This window comes from Scyliorhinus torazame, chromosome 4 (assembly GCF_047496885.1).
Source record: "Scyliorhinus torazame isolate Kashiwa2021f chromosome 4, sScyTor2.1, whole genome shotgun sequence".
Lineage (NCBI taxonomy): Eukaryota > Metazoa > Chordata > Chondrichthyes > Carcharhiniformes > Scyliorhinidae > Scyliorhinus > Scyliorhinus torazame.
This window is the reverse complement of record NC_092710.1, coordinates 143305336-143321987: the sequence shown is the minus strand read 5'-3', so window position 1 is coordinate 143321987 and position 16652 is coordinate 143305336. Positions and strand designations below refer to the sequence as shown.

The following is a 16652-nucleotide window of genomic DNA, read 5'->3' as shown; positions in this document are numbered from 1 at the left end:
AATCCACGCCGGCGGAACAGGCATCCTAGCAGCGGGACTTCGGCACATCCGGGCCGGAGAATCGCGCGGGGGGGTGGGGGCCGCCAATCGGAGAATTCGGCAACCGGCGGGGGCGGGATCACGCCAGCCCCCGGCGATTCTCCGACCCGGCGGGGGGCCGGAGAATCTCGCCCGAGTTACCACACAAAAATACTAGATGCTAGAATCTATGATTTTGGAAGTCTGAACAATGCACTTTATAACTCAGAGTATGACCAAAGTCAACATATTTTTATGAAAGGGAAATCTTGTTTGACAAACGTATTGGAGTTTTTGGAGGATGTACCTAATATGTGAGATAAAAGAGAATCACTAAATTAGTAAAGCTGAATTTCCAAAAGGCATTCAATAAGGTGTCAAATAAACAGTTAGTGCACAAGATAAAGGTTCATGGAGTTTGGGGTAATGTATTAGCATTGTTAGAGAATTGTTTAATGACCAAGATGTAGGGCGGGATTCTTCATCCACGCTGCATTCACACCGCTGTGGGATGTGAATGGCATGGGCTTGCAAAGTGTACCGTAAATGCTGGCATATCATTAACAGGTCTGACCGGGCAATTCCCAGCCCCCTCCCGTGATGCTCCACCTCCACCAGGAGGAATTACTGACGGCGCGGTTCACTTGTGGTATCTAAAATCGGGAAACAGGCTCCGTGGCAGCTAAGGGAGAGAGAGGAGGTACGAAAAGTGTCCAACATCGCAGCACTGTGCAGACAGTTGTGCCGCTGACTGGGGGCTTCTGCCAGGGCTGGGGGGGAGTAGTGGGAAGGGGAGCCAGGAGGTAGGCTTCTGGGTCAAAATTATGGGCTCAGACCACCAATGCCACAGCCTGCAGGTCAGCCATCTGGCTGCACACGTTGCTGACTGCCCACTGTGAACGACCACCCCCCCAGAGGCCACAACTGGACCCTTCGATCCTCCCCCTGCAAATTCAAGCTCATCTCCAGCTTTGAGATATTTTTAATCCTGGCGTCAGGCAGGCAACAAAACTTCAAGAACTCCGGTGGGAACTGGAGCAAACTGTATCTATCCTCCTGACTATACTGTTCCCTTTTACGACCGCATATATATTCACTCATCCCATTTGGCATTCTCATCATGGTCAGTTTGTCTACTTGCCCTGTAGTCCTTGTTCTCAAACACACGGGTCAGAAATATTTCAAACCCATTGGTCAAATTCACGGGCTAAGGCTTCTCCATCACTACATCCTGGATTCCCATATACCTGCTGGCATATATCCGACGGGCAAGGCCACCCCCCCAGATACACTTTGGCCCCATCTGACCCATCAACAGGATGACGTGCTCCAGCACAACCAGTGCCATCTTCTTGGCTGGGATGAGGGTATTTGGTGAGTGGAGTGCCTATATGCAGATCCTGCTTGTCAGGCTTCTTGTGTTATGTATCTGGGATAACACAGGCTGCAACTGGATGCAGATTTAACCAAAAGATACTCCAGACCTTGAAGTTAGTTCAATCTGATTTATTGAACCAGTAGCACAGTTAGCACAGTTCTCTATGAGTTCGACTCTCTGCTAACCTAAGTGTGGTTACTCTGTCTGACTGAACCAGACTAGCTCTTAGCCACGTGCTGGAGGTGTGATACTGTACATACACCCTGACTCACTCTGTAGATGTTCATCAGTGGAAAGAGGCGGAGTGTGAGTGCCTCGTGCCTCTTATAGTGAGATACCACCACTGAGTGTCCTGCCTGCTCATTGGTCATGTCCTGTTCTCTGTGTTCATTAGCTGCCTGTCTGTGCCTGTCTGTATATCATTATCTGCATGTCTGCATATCATGACAAGGCTCTCCAGTGCCAATGCCGACCTCATCATACCACATGCCGGCATACATTGGAATTGCACTAGTTCCACGTGATGCCGGTGCTAGCCCATTAGGATGTCCTGGATTGCTCTGGGACTGGCGCCACTATCGTGAATGTAGAACCCTCATGATCCAGTCCCGGTGTCAGCACTTAGTCTCTCAAATGGAGAATCCAGCCCATAGAGAGAGTGAGGATAAACTAGGAATTTGCAAATTCACATTCCGTAACTAATGGAGTTCCACAAGAATTAGTACATAGAACATACAGAGCAGAAGGAGACCATTCAGCCCATCGAGTCTGCACCGACCCACTTAAGCCCTCACTTCCACCCTATTTCCGTAACCCAGTAACCCCTCCTAACCTTTCTGGTCACCAAGGGCAATTTAGCATGGCCAATCTACCTAACTGCACGTCTTTGGACTGTGGGAGGAAACCGGAGCACCCGGAGGAAACCCACACAGACACGGGAGAACGCGCAGGCTCCGCACAGACAGTGACCCAGCAGGGAATCGAACCTGGGACCCTGGCACTGTGAAGCCACAGTGCTAGCCACTTGTGCTACCGTGCAGCCCAGTACTGGGGCCTCAGTTACTTAAAATCTATATTCATGTATTGGATTAAAAAACAGAGTAACGGATCAACGTTTGCAGATGATATAAAGCTAAGTGGGAATGTAAGCTGTGAGGAGGACACAGAGAGTCTACAAAAAAATATAGACATGTTAAGTGAGTTGGCAAGAAGCTCCAAATAGAGTATAAATTGCAGAAGTAGAAAATTATTCACTTTGATAGTAAGATTAGAAAAGAAGAAACCTCAGAGATAAGGACCACAATGTCAGCATGCAGATGGAACATACAATTAGGAAGGCAAATGACATGTTGGTATTTCCAGCATGAATAGGAATGCAAGAATCAAAGAGTCTTCCTACAGTTGTACCGAGCTTTGGTGAGATTCCACTTGGAATACCGTGTGTAATTATGGTCACTTTTTTTTTAAAGTAAGGATATTCTTGCATTTGGTGGATCCCTTGGATGAAAGGGATATCCTATGATGAGAGGTTGAGTAAACTTGGTCTATACTGTCTGGAGATTAGGAGAATTAGAGGTCGCTCATTGAAACATTCAACATCATGAAGGGGCTTGAGGGTAGGTACTGAGAGAAGATTTCCTCAGATTCGGGGTCTGGGACGGAATTTTCCATTATCTTTTCAAAAGTGTCGGTCTCAGCGGGAAAACCAGGGAAATCCTGATGGGACCAATGGCGGTAAAACTAATTGTATATTCAGCCTCTTTAATAAAAAAAAATTCCCATGTGATTCACGCTGCGCTCGTCGCTGCTTGCCTCTGATTTGTATCCCCGGGAAAACATAATCTCTGTCGTGAGTGCGGTGCTACTTTTATACACCTCCCAGCAGTTGTTCCACGTCCAGGGGATGGCTGCCATGAAGACAGCAACTACGATTCACGGAGGGCGTCCTCACCAAACTTCTAGATTGTGTGGAGCAGAAGCTTGACATCGTCCACCTGTGATCGGCCAGACATCCAGCAAGTAAGGTCACCAACTCCACCTGGATGGCTGTGGCCATTATGTGAGTGCCAGCTTGCTACATAAGAGGACAGGGTGACAGTGCCAAAAGAAAATGAATGACCTTCTTTATGCAGTCAAGGTAAGACATGTCTCCCGTCACACCCCTTATCACATCTACCACACCTCCATGGTAATCTCTCACCCAGCCACCTTCAGGGGTTCCCAACACTCGACAGGGTGCACCCCCCCCCCCCCCCCCAATGATCTCCCAGTAACTGATCTGCTCCTCACATCCTTGGTTCCACTCACCTCCTACGCATGCCAAACTTCATCACATCTGACCTGGCAGGACCCCCGGCTACACTCTCCCCGTCTGTCTCATTGCAGGACAAACCGTAGCACAACTGGCGTGAGAGCACACAGCCTGCCGGAGTCATGCCTGAGCCAATAACCCGAATGGCCTGTGGAGAGAGCAAGGTGGGGGTAAGAGACAAAATGAGAACACCCAGCTCATCCAGCCACGGTACAAGCCACACGTGAGTTTATTTTCTCCTATCAGTCTGCCCCTGTAATGCACTTATGACATCTCTCTTCCCTTGCAGGTCAATCAGACGACAAGCCCACACAATCCTTGTGCAGCTCCGAGGGAGACATCTTGGAGACAAGCATCGAGGAGGCATCTGAGCTGTCAACTGCACCATCCACCAACACAGATAATTCCATCATAAGGTCAGAAGTGGGGATGTTTGCGGATAAGTGTACAATGTCCAGCACCATTCCCGCTCCTCAGATAATGAAGCAGTCCGGGCGGGATTCTCTGATTCTGAGGCTAAGTGTTGACGGCGTCATAAACACCGTCGCGTTTCACGATGGTGTCAACATGCTCCCAGGAGCAACGATTCTGACCCCAACATGGGGCCAGCACAGCACTTGAGCGACCCACGCCTCTCCAGTTGCCGATACCGGCGTCAAATGGCACAGCGCGTGTGCACAGGCATGCTGCGACTGGCGCAATTGCACGCATGCGCGGTAGCTCCCTTCTCCGCGCCGGCCACGACACAACATGGCGTAGGGCTACAGGGGCCGGCACGGAGCAAAAGAGACCCCCCGCCCAAGAGGCCAGCCCGCCGATCGGTAGGCCCCAATCGCGGGCCAGACCACAGCGGAAGCCCCCCCGGGGTCGGACTCCCCCTCATCCCCCACTAGGCCGCCACCGGATGGATGCACGCCGAGGTCCCGCCGGGTAAGATCACACATGGACGGCGCCCGGCGATTCTCCGGCCCAGCGTGGGCTGAGAGAATCCCGCCCTCCAAATCCAAATGCAGTCGCATTCACAAGACTGCCCCGAACGTCACCCAAGCACAACGCAACGCCATCTGCGCTCTCAAGACCAACCGCAACATCGTCACCAAACCAGCAGACAAAGGAGGGGCCACCGTCATACTAAACAGAACGGACTACTGCAAAGAAGTGTACCAACAACTCAACAACCAGGAACACTACAGACAGTTACCCGCAGATCCGACCAAGGAACACACCCGCCAACTTAACAGACTGATCAAGATCTTGGATCCAGACCTTCAGATCACCCGACATGCTCTCATCCCATGTACTCCCCGCATTGGAGATCTCTACTGCCTCCCGAAAATACACAAGGCCAACACACCAGGCCGTTCTATTGCATCAGGCAATGGGACCTTTGTGAGAACCTCTCTGGCTACGTCGAGGGCATCTTGAAACCCATCGTACAAGGAATGCCCAGCTTCTGTCGCGACCCGACAGACTTCCTACAGAAACTCAACACCCATGGACCAGTTGAATCAGGAACATTCCTCATCACAATAGATGTCTCGGCACTCTACACCAGCATCCCCCATGACGACGACATTGCTTTTATAGCCTCAATACTCATCGCCGACAACTGCCAATCTCCAGACGCAATTCTGCAACTCATCCGCTTCATTCTGGATCATAACGTCTTCACCTTCGACAACAAGTTCTTCATCCAGACGCACGGAACAGCCATGGGGACCAAATTCGCACGTCAATATACCAACATCTTCATGCACAAGTTTGAACAAGGCCTCCTCACCGCACAGGACCTTCAACCGACGTTATACACCAGATACATCAATGACATTTTTTTCCTTTTTCCCACGGTGAAGAATCACTGAAACGACTACACGATGACATCAATCAGTTCCATCCCACCATCAGAATCACCATGGACTACTCTCCAAAATCGGTTGCATTCTTGGACACAATCAAGGACGGTCACCTCAGCACTTCGCTTTACCGCAAATCCACGGATAACCTCACGATGCTCCACTTCTCCAGCTTCCACCCTAAACACATTAAAAAAGCCATCCCCTTCTGACAAGCCCTCCGTATAAACAGGATCTGTTCAGACGAGGAGGAGTGCAACAGACATCTAAAGACGCTGAAAGGTGCCCTCGTATGAACGGGATATGGCGCTCGACTCATCGATCGACAGTTCCAACGCGCCACATCAAAAAACCGCACCGACCTCCTCAGAAGACAAACACGGGACACAACCGACAGAGTACCCTTCGTCGTCCAGTACGTCCCCGGAGCGGAGAAACTACGATATCTTCTTCGCAGCCTTCAACGCGTCATCGATGAAGATGAACATCTTGCTAAGGTCATCCCCACACCCCCACTACTTGCCTTAAAACAACCGCGCAACTTCAAACAAACCATTGTTTGCAGCAAACTACCCAGCCTTCAGTACAGCGACCACAACACCATACAACCCTGTCATGGCAAGCTCTGCAAGACGTGCTAGATTATCGGCATGGGTACCACCATTACATGTGAGAACACCACCCACAAGGTACATGGTACATACTCATGCAACTCAGCCAATGTTATCTACCTCATACGCTGCAGGAAAGGATGTCCCGAAGCGTGGTACATTGGCGAGATGTCCCGAAGCGTGGTACATGCAGATACTGCGACAACGGATGAACGGACATCGCGCGACAATCACCAGGCAGGAATGTTCCCTTCCAGTCGGGGAACACTTCAGCAGTCAAGGACATTCAGCCTCTGATCCCCGGGTAAGCGTTCTCCAATGTTCCTCCTGCAGGATGTTTGAGGTGAGGGATGCCGTTAGTGTCCCTGCTGATTTTACCTGCAGGAAGTGCTGCCATCTCCAGCTCCTCCAAGACCGAGTTAGGGAACTGGAGCTGGAGTTGGAAGAACTTCGGATCATTCGGGAGGCAGAGGGGGTCATAGATAGCAGCTTCAGGGAATTAGTTACACCAAAGATTGGAGATAGATGGGTAACTGTAAGAGGGACTGGGAAAAAACAGTCAGTGCAGGGATCCCCTGCGGTCGTTCCCCTGAGAAACAAGTATACCGCTTTGGATACTTGTGGGGGGGGGGACTTACCAGGGGTAAGCCATGGGGTACGGGCCTCTGGCACGGAGTCTGTCCCCGTTGCTCAAAAGGGAAGGGGGGAGAGGAGTAGAGCATTCGTAATTGGGGACTCGATAGTCAGGGGCACAGATAGGAGATTTTGTGGGAGCGTGAGAGACTCACGTTTGGTATGTTGCCTCCCAGGTGCAAGGGTACGTGATGTCTCGGATCGTGTTTTCCGGGTCCTTAAGGGGGAGGGGGAGCAGCCCCAAGTCGTGGTCCACATTGGCACTAACGACATAGGTAGGAAAGGGGATAAGGATGTCAGGCAGGCTTTCAGGGAGCTAGGATGGAAGCTCAGAACTAGAACAAACAGAGTTGTTATCTCTGGGTTGTTGCCCGTGCCACGTGATAGTGAGATGAGGAATAGGGAGAGAGAGCAATTAAACACGTGGCTACAGGGATGGTGCAGGCGGGAGGGATTCAGATTTCTGGATAACTGGGGCTCTTTCTGGGGAAGGTGGGACCTCTACAGACAGGATGGTCTACATCTGAACCTGAGGGGCACAAATATCCTGGGGGGGAGATTTGTTAGTGCTCTTTGGGGGGGTTTAAACTAATGCAGCAGGGGCATGGGAACCTGGATTGTAGTTTTAGGGTAAGGGAGAATGAGAGTATAGAGGTCAGGAGCTCAGATTTGACGTCGCAGGAGGGGGCCAGTGTTCAGGTAGGTGGTTTGAAGTGTGTCAACTTCAATGCCAGGAGTATACGAAATAAGATAGGGGAACTGGCAGCATGGGTTGGTACCTGGGACTTCGATGTTGTGGCCATTTCGGAGACATGGATAGAGCAGGGACAGGAATGGATGTTGCAGGTTCCGGGGTTTAGGTGTTTTAGTAAGCTCAGAGAAGGAGGCAAAAGAGGGGGAGGTGTGGCGCTGCTAGTCAAGAGCAGTATTACGGTGGCGGAGAGGATGCTAGATGGGGACTCATCTTCCGAGGTAGTATGGGCTGAGGTTAGAAACATGAAAGGAGAGGTCACCCTGTTGGGAGTCTTCTATAGGCCTCCAAATAGTTCTAGGGATGTAGAGGAAAGGATGGCGAGGATGATCCTGGATAAGAGCGAAAGTAACAGGGTAGTTATTATGGGAGACTTTAACTTTCCAAATATTGACTGGAAAAGATATAGTTTGAGTACATTAGATGGGTCGTTTTTTGTACAGTGTGTGCAGGAGGGTTTCCTGACACAATATGTTGACAGGCCAACAAGAGGCGAGGCCACGTTGGATTTGGTTTTGGGTAATGAACCAGGCCAGGTGTTGGATTTGGAGGTAGGAGAGCACTTTGGGGACAGTGACCACAATTCGGTGACGTTTACGTTAGTGATGGAAAGGGATAAGTATACACCGCAGGGCAAGAGTTATAGCTGGGGGAAGGGCAATTATGATGCCATTAGACGTGACTTGGGGGGGATAGGTTGGAGAAGTAGGCTGCAAGTGTTGGGCACACTGGATAAGTGGAGCTTGTTCAAGGATAAGCTACTGCGTGTTCTTGATAAGTACGTACCGGTCAGGCAGGGAGGAAGGCGTAGAGCAAGGGAACCGTGGTTTACCAATGAAGTGGAATCTCTTGTTAAGAGGAAGAAGGAGGCCTATGTGAAGATGAGGTGTGAAGTTTCAGTTGGGGCGATGGATAGTTATAAGGTAGCGAGGAAGGATCTAAAGAGAGAGCTAAGACGAGCAAGGAGGGGACATGAGAAGTATTTGGCAGGTAGGATCAAGGAAAACCCCAAAGCTTTCTATAGGTATGTCAGGAATAGGGTAAGAGTAGGACCAGTCAAGGACAGGGATGGGACGTTGTGTGTGGAGTCTGAAGAGATAGGCGAGATACTAAATGAATATACTGTGGCTACCAGGGCAGGTCAAAGACTAGGAATCCTACGGCGAATAACTCACCTCCTGACCTCCCCAAAGCCTGTCTATTATTATTATACCATCTACGAGGCACAAGTCAGGAATGTAATGGAATACTCTCCACTTGCCTGGATGAGTGCAGCTCCAACAACAGTCAAGAAGCTCAATGTGGTAGTATGTATTGGGCGTCATGTGGGACTGGAAGCCCTAATGTCATTGGCTGACAGATCCCGGGTCCTGGTTGGCCGTTGACCTCATGCTCCGCCCTGAACGCGAAGTATAAGAAGCCGGTGCCTTCCCCCGCAGGCCAGTTTACTATCGGGCTGCTGGGGAACAGACACGCTTAATAAAGCCTCATCGACTTCACTCTATTCGTCTCACGGAGTCTTTGTGCGCTACACTCAACACCATCCAGGACAAAGCAGCCCGCTGGATTGCTCCCCCTTCCACAAACATTCAAACCCTCCACCATCGACGAACAGTGGCAGCCGTGTAAACCATCTACAAGATGCACTGCAGTAACTCACCAAGGCTTCTTTGACAGCTCCTTCCAAATCCACGACCACTACCATCTAGAAGGACAAGAGCAGTAGATACCTGGGAACTCCACTACCTGCAGGTTCCGCTCCAAGTCACTCACCACCCTGACTTGGGGTTATATCACTGTTCCTTCACTGTCTCTGGGATAACATTTTGGAACTCCCTCCCTTACAGCACAGTGGGTGTACCTACACCTCAATGACTGCAGCGGTTCAAGAAGGCAATTCACCACCACCTTCTGAAGGGCAGCTAGGATGGGCAATAAGTGCTGGCCTAACCAGCGACGCCCATATTCCGTAAATGTATTTTTAATAAACTCTCACCCGCGTTGGATTAATTGGTAGGCAGGCTTTTGGGACACTCACTGGTAAGCACCTCACAGCTGATGATCTGCAACAGAGAACATAGAGCATTACAGCGCAGTACAGGCCCTTCGGCCCTCAATGTTGCGCTGACCTGTGAAACCACTCTAAAGCCCATCTACACTATTCCCTTATCGTCCATATGACCATTTGAATGCCCTTAGTGTTGGCGAGTCCACTAGTGTTGCAGGCAGGGCATTCCACGCCCTTACTACTCTCTGAGTAAAGAACATACCTCTGACATCTGTCTTATATCTATCTCCCCTCAATTTAAAGCTATGTCCCCTCGTGCTAGACATCACCATCCGAGGAAAAAGGCTCTCACTGTCCACCCTATCCAATCCTCTGATCATCTTGTATGCCTCAATTAAGTTACCTCTTAACCTTCTCTCTAATGAAAACAGCCTCAAGTCCCTCAGCCTTTCCTCATAAGATCTTTTCTCCATACCAGGCAACATTCTGGTAAATCTCCTCTGCACCCTTTCCAATGCTTCCACATCCTTGCTATAATGCGGCGACCGGAATTGCACGCAATACTCCAAATGCAGCCGCACCAGAGTTTTGTACAGCTGCAACATGACCTCACGGCTCCTAAACTCAATCCCTCTACCAATAAAAGCTAACACACCGTACGCCTTCTTAACAACCCTCTCAACCTTGGTGGCAACTTTCAGGGATCTATGTACATGGACACCGAGATCTCTCTGCTTATCCACACTGCCAAGAATCTTACCATTAGCCCAGTACTCTGTCTTCCTGTTATTCCTTCCAAAATGAATCACCTCACACTTTTCTGTGTAAACTCCATTTGCCACCTCTCAGCCCAGCGCTGCAGCTTATCTATGTCCTTCTGTAACTTGTAACATCCTTCCGCACTGTCCACAACTCCACCGACTTTAGTGTCATCTGCAAATTTACTCACCCATCCTTCTATGCCCTCCTCCAGGTCATTTATAAAAATGACAAACAGCAGTGGCCCCAAAACAGATCCTTGTGGTATACCACTAGTAACTGGACTCCAGTCTGAACATTTCCCATCAACCACCACCCTTTGCCTTCTTCCAGCCAATTTCTGATCCAAACTGCAAATCACCCTGAATCCCATGCCTCCACATTTTCTGCAGTAGCCTACCGTGGGGAACCTTATCAAACGCTTTACTGAAATCCATATACACCACATCAACTGCTTTACCCTCATCCACCTGTTTGGTCACCTTCTCAAATAACTCAATAAAGTTTGTGAGGCACGCCCTACCCTTCACAAGACCATGTTGACTATCTCTAATCAAATTATTCCTTTCCAGATGATTATACATCCTATCCCATTCCAGCCTCCCCGAACAGGCGTTGGAATGTGGCGACTAGGGGCTTTTCACAGTAACTTCATTGAAGCCTACTTGTGACAATAAGCGATTATTATAGGGGCTGGTTTAGCACACTGGGCTAAATTGCGGCCTTTTAAAGCAGACCAAGACAAGGCAGCAGCACGGTTCAATTCTTGTACCAGCCTCCCTGAACAGGCGCCGGAATGTGGCGACTAGGGGCTTTTCACAGTAACTTCATTGAAGCCTACTTGTGACAATAAGCGATTTTCATTTCATAAACCTTTCCACGATTTTTCCCACAACAGAAGTAAGGCTCACTGGTCTATAGTTACCGGGGTTGTCTCTACTCCCCTTCTTGAACAAGGGGACAACATTTGCTATCCTCCAGTCCTCTGGCACTATTCCTGTAGACAAAGATGACTTAAAGATCAAAGCCAAAGGCTCAGTAATCTCCTCCCTAGCTTCCCAGAGAATCCTAGGATAAATCCCATCTGGCCCAGGGGACTTATCTATTTTCACACTTTCCAGAATTGCTAACACCTCCTCCTTATGAACCTCAAGCCCTTCTAGTCTAGTAGCCTGAATCTCAGTATTCTCCTCTTGTCTTTTTCCTGTGTGAATACTGACGAAAAAAATTCATTTAGCACCTCTCCTATCTCCTCGGACTCCAAGCACAACTTCCCACTACTGTCCTTGACTGGCCCTACTCTTACCCTAGTCATTCTTTTATTCCTGACATGTCTATAGAAAGCTTTAGGGTTATCCTTGATCCTACCTGCCAAAGAATTCTCATGTCCCCTCCTGGCTCTTCTTAGCTCTCTCTTTAGGTCCTTCCTAGCTAACTTGTAACTCTTGAGCACCCTAACTGAAACTTCATGTCTCATCTTTACATAAGCCTCCTTCTTCCTCTTGACAAGCGTTTCGACTGCTTTAGTAAACCACGGTTCCCTTGCTCGACCACTTCCTCCCTGCCTGACAGGTACATACTTTTCAAGGACATGCAGTAGCTGTTCCTTGAACAAGCTCCACATTTCCATTGTGCCCATCCCCTGCAGTTTTCCTCTCCATCCGATGCATCCTAGGTCATGCCTCATCGCATCATAATTGCCTTTCCCCCAGATAGAACTCTTGCCCTGCGGTATATACCTGTCCATTTCCATCACTAAAGTAAACGTAATCGAATTGTGGTCACTATCACCAAAGTGCTCACCTACCTCCAAATCTAACACCTGTCCTGGTTCATTACCTAGTACCAAATCCAATATGGCCTCGCCTCTCGTTGGCCTATCTACATACTGTGTCAGGAAACCCTCCTGCACACATTGGACAAAAACGGACCCATCTAAAGTACTCAAACTATAGCGTTTCCAGTCAACAGGCAGAGGAAGCAACCTCCTGTGGATCCGACTCTCAGGGGGGGATTCCAGAACCCAGGACACTGCTGAGTCCCTGACTGATGATGTGTCCCTGGATTGTGACTCTGTGGAATTCTCTATCCCCCCAGTGGTTGTGCAATCTTTATTGATGAATATATTAATGCCTGAAATAGATAGCTTTGTGTCTGAAATGAATAGTTTTGAGTCTTGTGAAAACCAGGGTTATGCGGAGTAGATGGGAAAGTGGTGTTGAGGTAGAAGATGGGTCATCGTTATAACGATTGGCAGATCAGGCTCGAGGGGCCGAATGGTCTTCTGCCCTATATTTCTGTTGTGTTCTCGGAACACAAGGACAGGCAAAGTCATATGGAAGTGACATTAACAGAATGAACAAGCATTATTAGTTTACTCTTGTATACATTATGGCATGATTTATTTTTAAAATTTGAATTGGAATGTGTTTTACTTTTGCACTGTGGGAAAGCAGACACTGTGATGGTGAGTGAGGAAAGTCTTGTGGAACCTGGACAAAAAGGGGCTGTGTAGTTTGCAACCTTCTTTCCTCGTCAGCCACCTTCACTTCTTCATCTCTCTTCATGGGGCTTGTCCTGCTTTGTGTGTCTTCTGTTCAATTGCTCGTCATGCTCAATGTCAAGGAGAAGTTAAAGGAGGTCACCCAGGTCTGGAAGTAAAGGGTTTCTACACAGGCCTATAAGTCACAAAAAAGATAGTTCAGCACAAGACAGATCACTCCCTGTACACTACTGAAACCTGAAGCAAGAGAGTGTACCCAAAATGTATAGTTTTGCAGCACCAGCTAGAAGAAATAATCCTACAACAACCTGCAAACAGCTCATGGCCGCTGTCATAACCCCGATGAGGACCGTGGGCAAACCATCATTAACCTCCCCATGGAACTTACGAGCTTCCCAGGTAGGGGGCAGAGGCCAACCCAATCGGGGCTCGTTATGAGACAACATAAAAGCAGGCCAAAACAGGACCTGGTGTGATTAGTCCTCCCAGCTAGAATAGTACTGGGAGCAATGTGCTGCGTTACTTATGTAAATAAATCTATGTTCATTAACAGTCAACCTCCTCTGAGTCATTAAAGCTGCCTTAAAGAGAGTTATGGGAGATTCCTTCATGCCAGTGAACAGTTGTTCAGCTGTGTGAAGTTAAGAGAAGACTTATTCTGGAGTGTGGAGCTGGAAGATGGCAACGCTATAGTGTCAAATCAGCAATTATGCTCAATTGATGACACGCTCTGTCTATTCCGCATGTTTCTGCCAGTTGTAGAAGTCTGCACGTGCCAACACTCTCACCAAGGTGGAATCTGTACTTTCCATTGGAAACAAAATGCAAAAGAAATGGTCTCTACAACCCCAGAGTCTGCCGCAATGACAAATTTGAATAAGCACTAATGTGGAGAATGATCAAATGTGGTCCAATCAGAACAAAGATTAATTGAAGTTGAGGTGGTAGTTTCTTAATTCGAAGAGAGGAAGACTGATTAATCTGCACCATGTAGAGTTTAGGTCAGGAAGGGCCTGCCATTTGAATCAAGTCTTAATTTGCAGCTTTATTGTAAATGAGACTCTAAAGAAGCAAATGGCCTTCTGTCTCGAATAAAACAGCGTGAAGCCAGAAATCAAATTTGAATTTCTAATGTCTTTTCACAATCTGACTGAGGTGACCTTTGTAAAATATCCAACTCCTGTTTCTTTTTACCTATTTCTAGTTTTAAAAACCTGCTAATGAGTTATTAAATGTGTTACTTCTTCATGATGGTAATTAGGATACTTGTCTTCTACCTGTTCATTATTCTTTCCCCTCTGTTGTGGTCCATCGACTCCAGTTCTTATGAAAGGTCTCCAGGCAACATATCAACATATCAATGACATGCCTTTTTCTTCTAAAGGTGCTAATGAAACCACTGCTTCTTTATCCCATCATTTTCAGTTTCTGGTATGGAATTTGAATTATTATTCTCGAAAATTCTTTGCATTAAAGAAACATAAATTGAACATGAGGAAGTTGTAATGCAGTGGTATATTTTTTGAAGAAGATAAAAAAAATGTTTCAATTCATTTCAAAGCGACAGAGCTGAAAAGAGGTTATCACAGGAACACACATAAGCACATAACTTCAGCTGATCTTATAGGGTAGCAATTAACAGCACAGGCTCGGATACCAAGGCTATAACCGAGACTTTCCGTTCCCGGATTTGTCGGGTGGGTTTGGCGACGGTAACGGAAAATCCCATAAGAGGCCCAAATCGGTTTTGACGCTGACCTAAAAGCATGACCTGATTGTCACGGATCCCTGCAAGTGACGTAATGTGATTCCCGATGTTCAACATCGGGAACATTGGCTGGAATTCTCTGGCCATTGCGATTCGCTTTTCCCGCGAGCAGCGCACCCCGGCCGTGGGTTTCAGGTGGTGTGAGGCGCCTTCAATGAAAAATTCCATTGACAAGTGGCGGAAAGACAGAATTTTGTACTCAGTGCCAATTTAATGGCTGCTTTTAAAAAGCTGCTTAATTGCAATGCCTCCACGTAAGTTGTGGTGATCTGTTTTAAACCAATATTCAAAAGCATACAGTACTTTTTGACTAGATCATGGATGAATAGTGAATTGTGCCAGTCCACCCAACCTTTAAAAAAGACAAGTAATCGCATGACCCCCATTAACCTTCCTTTTTACCCATTAACAACAGGCACCTTTATGAAGCAGTTCAATGTTCTTTTCCAAGTTCAGAACGACCCTCTCTGCAATCGATTAATTCCGCCAGTCCTTTATGATGCTCATGGAAACTGAGAAATTAACCGGTATAAATCCGGGTGATTTACGATCTACACTTTGATTTTGGGAGTGGGGTACAGGGTGAATCCTGCACACTCAATATTTTAGAGTTTCTCCATAATCTCCTGGCTCTGTTGTAGCTGTGATCTTGTCACTCATTGTAGTTTACTATGCCGGTATTACAGCAGCCATTAGTTTGTAAAAACAGGAGTAGCTAATTAGATCTAACAAGGCTATCTGTTTTCAAACGTTGTTTTAAAATTGACATGGGGCGGGATTCTCTGGTCTCTGACACCAAAATCGCATTCCGATCGGCTGGAATGAAATCGGGGGGTGGCGCTGCTTTCACGATGCTCCGCCCCCTCCAAAGTGGCATACTCTAGGAGTACGCCACACGGCCTATGGACGGCCTCAGGACGTTACCTGAGGCCCTTACCCCGATGCTGGCACAAATGTGACAGAAGATCAGTGTTCAGCATTCAAAAGGAATTTAATATGATACAGAGCCACTTAAACTCTTAATGGGTAACTGTTCTACTTGCCAAAAAAATCCATAGATGACTAGAGGTAAGAGGCAACATGAACTTAAATGTTACTGGTGTAATATAGCAGTCTCTTGAAATCTGAACCAGGATAGTCATGTATGTGACTTTCCAAATTCTTCAAAAGTGGACGGAGAAATCAGTTGGCAGGACAAGGGTAGATGCACATCATTAAACAACGTTATTTCCTTATCATTAAAAAGACAGAGCAACAATTCCGATTAAAGTCAATTCATGCAAACAATATCCAATTGGTCTTCACACAAGAATGCAGGGTGAACATCACACTCTGCTTTCCTGTATCCATGAGGTGCTTATATTTATAAAGAGCAATAATTCAGAATCAGGAAATGACAGTCTCATTAGTGTGCCTTTGCTTATAGGAAGGTCATGAAAATTACGATAGCAAGGAAGGGGCTATTAGAGAATGTTAACATGGCCAGTTCGAAGGAAATTCCTGTCTCACCAACAGTTATTGCATTTTCATGCAAGTTCTAAATTGCTGGAGGTTACTTTCGGTGATGGGGATGTGCTGAGTAGCCGGACATCAGGTGGTTCTCCTCCCAAGAATCCGAAAATAGGCTCTTTTACTCGAAATAACCCACTAAAACAGGGAAAAAAGTTTCTCCTCACCCTAACTAACAACAATACAAATGAGGATGCTGAACAACAGCAATTCCAGAGGCTGCAAAGAGATGAGAAATGAGAACAGCCAGGACAAGCAAGTGGCCGAGCTGACAAGCACGCAACGCGATGAAGCGCTGGCCACGCGAAAACGAGAAGGGCCGGCTCACTGCACACGGAGCACCCCCTCACCAGGGGGTGGATGGAGGATGTTCTTCTCCAGGGAACTAAGAAAACATAGAGAGAAGACGAAGGCCGTTATCCAAGCTGTGGTCAGGGTGGTGGTTGCGGAGACTCTGGTGACCGTGCAGGTGGCCCTGCACAAGGCAGAGAGGCAATTTGAAGCTCAGGGGAGCACCTTATTAGAACTAGAAAAGGCCTCAACAGACCAC

At 47.8% G+C, this 16652-nt stretch overlaps 1 long non-coding RNA gene across 1 annotated transcript in view; it reads right to left on the bottom strand.

Moving 5' to 3' along the window:
* The window catches only part of LOC140411650 (uncharacterized), a 37070-nt gene extending 24075 nt beyond the window's left edge, over positions 1-12995 (bottom strand). The window contains exon 1 of the long non-coding RNA XR_011940929.1: positions 12846-12995. This is a non-coding gene — a long non-coding RNA (uncharacterized lncRNA). The remainder of the gene's footprint in view (positions 1-12845) is intronic.
* Positions 12996-16652: the final 3657 nt, after the last annotated feature.